Below are 6,000 nucleotides of genomic sequence, written 5' to 3' on the forward strand. Positions count from 1 at the left end.
ATCCATTACCTTTTGTGCTTAACACAGAAAAGAAAGTCTTATGGGTATGGAGCAAGATCAGGGTGAGTAAATGATGACAGAATTTTAATTTTTAGGTCAACTATCCCTTTAATGAATTCTTCATCTCTGCAAATCCAAAAAAAAAGAAAAAAAGAAAAAAGAAAAGAAAAGAGAGGTGACACTGAAATTGAAGAGACATCTGTGTTTAGGAAAAATATTTAAAGAGTCATGCGAGTCCGCTTTTGTTAACATTATGTCAATGGAAAGTAAATCAGAGCTCTGATTTACTGTGATTTGTAGGGCCCGTGAAGCACATCCAAATATAGGAATGAGCCGTTACATGGTTAATTCAGTTTGATGGTGACCTACTTTGATGTATTTTTAATGCACATGCTAGCACATTCTAGAATAATATTTGCTTTATCTTATTTGTTGCTTTATTTATTTATTTAGGAAAAAATTAATATGCACTAAAATAGGGAAGAAAATGAATTACAGAAAAAAAACAATTGTTTTACCCATGTGATGGTAGTTTAACCTGAATAGAAGTTATAATTGGATGTCTGGATGTCCTTAGAGACGTGTCCAGAGTGCTTACTAAGCACTACATTGCAGCTGACATAATGGTATCCACTTCTCCAGCCTCATTGTGTGTAAACTATGCCCTTAGGTCTTTCCCTGGTTTCCTCCTCCCATCTCCTCCTCTAATCCCAAAGTGTCTATTTCCTGCTGCACACATCTTTAGCTACAGGCCTTGAATAATGTGTGCAATGAGTGTGTTGTTCAAGGAAATCTTTAACACACTCGTCTCTCCACACAGAAACGTGATGCACTCCCACAATCAGTCACACATCTACTTCAACCTGTGCATATCACCCAGACATATTTACCTTAGGTTTAGCATGTTTAACAATTATTATGACTGAACAATAATTAGAGGCGAAATATGTCCAAGTTAAAAGGAAGAAAGATTATGCTGACACTGGTGAATATGATGAATACTGTGATTAACTGAATGCAATTGTAAGTTGATTTGTGATTTATGAGTTCAGCAATGACTGCAGTGATTAGTTAATTATGAGTAAATCCATCTTTGATCTTCTCACTGTGGTCATCAGAACCATTTTTGATGAGGTAATAAACAAGTTAATTGCTGAGGTCATCAAATAGTTTACTGCATAGGTCTGCAATAAGATCATAGATGAGTGCAAAGGTTCAGACCTATCAATGAGGTCACAATTGATTTGATCAAAGAGGTTACACAGTGAGGTCACCACTGACCTCAAAAATTAGTTCACTTATGATGTCAGTCACTAATGTGCTCAGTTAAGATGCTTAACAATGGTGAAGTGTGTAATATCTGCGGCAGAAGAACCACCAAACAGAAATACAAAAATAATTACTGTTTTAAAACCTCCTGTATTCCACTGGTCGAGTAAACAGGTAGTCATACCTAAAACTAATAACATTAACTGAACCAATGTTGCTGAGTCAGGCTGGTTGGGATGCTCAAACAAATAGGCTAATGTTTTGATAGTGCCACAGAGCCTCAGTCTTTACTCTTTTCGGGGAATCAACCTACAAAAGGCTTAATAAATGCACTGATATATTTCACACGAAATCGAAGAACAGGTGTGACATCATTTAGAACAAAATCTGGCCAAAAAGGTGTTTGTTTCGGTGGTTCGTAACAGCTCGCCTGGGCAAACTTTTAGGAAAATGTTTAACAGGCTGCTATTTCACCTTTAACTTTCCAATTACTCTCACAGGTAGTTATAAGTTCACAGCCAAAAAGTTTTTCTGAGAAAATAAATCTGCCTTGTACCATATTCTTCCCCTTTACTCACATTATGCTTTGATAAGCCCTTTTTTTTTATAATTCCTCTATCCCATTTCATTGACAACTGTCCTAAAAAGTGCGGGGAACACATTCAACAAGGCCTTTGAACTTGTAACACTTTTTATCAGCAAAACAGGGTATCTCTGCAAGTTTAAAATATTCAAGACATGTTTTCCACATATATATTGCACACCATATTTAAACTGGTTTATGTACCAGTATATCAAAACATATGAATTAGCAGTCGACCGATATTGGATTTAGCTGATAGGATAATAATGTGTTGAAAGAAAGGCAATAACAGATTAATTTATTTTAATGCTTAGTTTCTACCATGTGTGATCTGTGCAAATGACAATAAAATAACTTAACTTATGAATATAGTTTTTTAAAATCGATATATTGAATGTGTTATAAAAAATGTCTTAGTCTTTCCTTCCTGTGAAAGGGCAGGCCAGACAGAGGCTATAAGAATACAAATTGAATTAAATCCCAGAAACAGATTATTGTGCAACCAAAATACCAATAATAACCAGGAAAAAACAAACAAACAAACAAACAAACAAAAACAGTGCATAACACAGGACTTTTAACAATAAACAAGCTTGTAATACACAGATTACAATTGTAATCATAAATGTCCAGTTTTCATTGATTGTAAAATGCTCTGAAGCCACTGGAAACATCTCGATTTCCCCGCATGCGTTTCACTTTGAAGCCTGCCACTCATGCAGACGATTCGTTTAATAAATTAAATCATACCCTTTTAAAGTTTAAAAAATCACATTAGGGCTATATCGCCATTCTGGTCTTTAAGACCTATTTAAATGATAATTAAGACTTTTGTCATACCATTTAAGATATTTAAGACTTTTTTATGACCTTAAATTTTAGAAAACTGAATTTAAGAATTAAGACTTTTTAAGGACCTGTGGGAAACCTGTACTACGCTTACTATTGCTGAGTCTACTGTGCACAGTATGTGAATTTTCTCTATGCATAGAATACCCAGATGACCATCTTCATTTGCAGTATACAGGGCACACTGCAGTGAATACTGTATCCCACAATGAAATGCGCTTAAATTGAACTTCCATTTTTAGTGTGACAAATGAACCAACATCATATGCAATATTTAACACCTTTTTCTTGACTCAGTATTTGATCAGACTGATAAAAAAATACATTTTTACAAAATAATGCATTTTTATTTTCAAGATGATAACTAAATTACACTCACATAAGGTCATGTGATAACAATGTAGTATACTGCTGAAAAAAATTAGTAGGCAGTATACCGTGTGTACTGTACATTTCAGTAAGTTGTAAGCTTTTATTCCATTCTGAATATAGACAACGTTTTTAACGTGGATGGGCTGGTTGCAATGCTAACCTAACAAAACAGTTGTAATTACTTTTCAGTGTGGCAACTAGCGAGACTTCTGTAAAGACAGCACCTTGCAAATATGAGCTGAATGCTTTACCATCACCCCACGCTTTGTGAATATGTACGTTATTTGAGATATAAGTGCTAGACTGAGGTTGGCTAACGTGCTAAAGCTAGCAGCAACACATCGTGTGCATTTGGAAAAACAACGAATGTGTTTTTAGTTTTCCTTTCCATTTGAGACAATACTATACTTTGAAAATTCAAACACTAAAAAAAGTAAAAGATGTAAAGTGCATCATTTGGGACACAGCAAAAGACTTTCCTTGATTGTAATTGGAGTATACTGATGATCAGTATCAATTACCAGTTTGTTTGCAGTAATAAGCAAGTTTTAAAAGCTGACATACCTGTACGCACTAATACCCACAGAGAGATCTCAATATTACTGACAAGCACATTACCAGCCCACTTAGCATACCACAGCTGTTGCTTGCTGAAATCCCAGGGTGACCTTCCTGCCTGTGCCATCCTACAGTGAGCCAGTGTGGAAAGGGGACATGTATGATTTCTTGGCAGTTGGCACCATTGAATGTACATCGACAACGTGGTGATCAGAAGTGTGGACGAGAACAAAGTCTGCTACAAACAAAGTATCATTGCCAGTTCACAAAGAGACTGGAGGTGAAGAAAGACAGTCAGATAGTGGGACAAGAGGAGACATGGCAGAGCAAGGGGGAGACTCTGTTCCTCATTTCAAATTTGTGCCAATGAATATCATCAGCTTGCTGCTTCTCTAATCAGCCTCCAAGAATACTATCCACAAGCCCTGCACCAAGCATGCTCTGAGCAGCAAGGCTCCTCCCTGCCCCCAGTCTGCCATCATTTTCTTTTAGACTGTGCCAGCACTAATGCATAAATTTTGAATTCTTTTTATTAAGAGGCTTGATTAAATCTCCCAGGGATAGCTGGCTGTTTTGCATGCAGGCTGTTGCACTTGATAATGATGGCAGAGTCTTAACCTTTTTTGGGTTCTTCTTTTGGGACTTAAGTAATGTAGGCACACTTGAATCAGCTTAGACATACTATTGCATGTTCATTCCAAAACTAACAATTAAGCTAATTGTTGCCAAAACACTAGTGCATGTCTGCAAGGGGCGGAACAAATTTAAACAGGATTTAAAGCTCCATTTTACATTACAGACCTATTTGTTACATTTACATTATGAATTTATTACATTTGTTCTCCATTAGCAATGCAGTCACAAGATCTTTGTGCTAGCTTACAGCTACAGAAAGCTAATGGATGTGCTGATGGACATAATCACCTTAAAGAGAGTTATCAATTATTATCATTAAAGGGATTCACCCAAAAATGAAAATTCATAATTTTTCCACACTCATGTTGTTCAAAACCACACTGACTTTTAATATTATAAGGAACACAAAAGAGGTTTTTAAAGAAGATCGCGGGATGTCTTTTCAATACAATGCCAGGGGATAATTCCTCACTTTGAAGATTAAAAAAGGACCCAGAAGTATCACAAAAGTAGTCCATGTGACTCGTGCATCATATTCCAAGTCTTCTGGAGGCATAAAATGGGTTTAGATGAGAAACAACCAAAAATGTAAATAATTTTTCAGCAAAATCTTGACATCTTGTGCCACTTTTGCATGCAGTATTTCAGCTCACAAATCAGCGTCATATTCACTAGCGAGCAGCAATCAATGTGTTGAAACAGAGCTATGCAGCAAGCATCTACAATACATTGACACATTGTCATTCTTTTCAGCCCCAAAACTCCTACTTTCTATGTAAATTAAGCTCATTATAGATTATGCCTTATTCACAAAACTCAGCGCTATTTGTCTGGCACAATTAATGCTATTATCACCTGAGGAAGCAAGCTAAACACCTAATTTTATTTAAAAGAGATGTTTGTAACATTTTCAAGGGATCATGGCAGCAGTAATTTATCTAATGATGGTGAAGAGTGTTAAAATTGGTCATATTGTATATTCAGACACGCTGTATATTCAAGCGCATTTTTTCAAAGAGCCTTTTCAGGTATCTGGATCCCAGTGGAGGAGCGATGCTGTTTAGTCCCAGCAAAAGATACTAGATTGCACTAGTCTGCTAGATCCTCCACAACCTACTGTAGCACTCAGAACCACCCTCCAAGATAGTGACTTGTGCAGCGCAAATTATGTACATCACCATTTTTTATTTTATTTTTTATTTTTTTTGTACGTGTTTGTGACGTTTCCTGATTTGCAAACTTCCTTGAGTGAATTTGCCTTCATGACAAATTTTCCGCAAACTTGCCACAAATTTGGCACTGATTTTTTTCACATGCAAGGCCAAAAGGTTGCCAAAGGTTTGCTGCATGTTCACCATTTCTGCAAACATTTGCGGCGAATCACAATCTCATTTGTATGTGAAAATAAGTGGCAAATTTGCAGCAATCAGACGCCATCACCAGGGACGTTTCTTCCTATTGAATTCCCATCATAGCATGAATTAAAAGATGAGGATGTGTGACTCAGTTGTGGGGCTGAAAGAGGAATTCAAGCTATTGTTCTCATGAGTAGCATATCATGAATGCATAAAATAGCTTCACGTCTTCACAAAACGCAAAGTGGTCTGAAGTTCCCCATTGACATTTAGTATTTGCATTACTATTGTTGGCCATTCCTGCAGAAATGATAAGCGAAAGGCCACAGTACCCTCAGGAGCCAAAAATAGTGAAGAAAATGCTGTTTCAGGAATTAA

This window comes from Myxocyprinus asiaticus, chromosome 18 (genome assembly GCF_019703515.2).
Source record: "Myxocyprinus asiaticus isolate MX2 ecotype Aquarium Trade chromosome 18, UBuf_Myxa_2, whole genome shotgun sequence".
In the NCBI taxonomy this organism is placed as follows: domain Eukaryota; kingdom Metazoa; phylum Chordata; class Actinopteri; order Cypriniformes; family Catostomidae; genus Myxocyprinus; species Myxocyprinus asiaticus.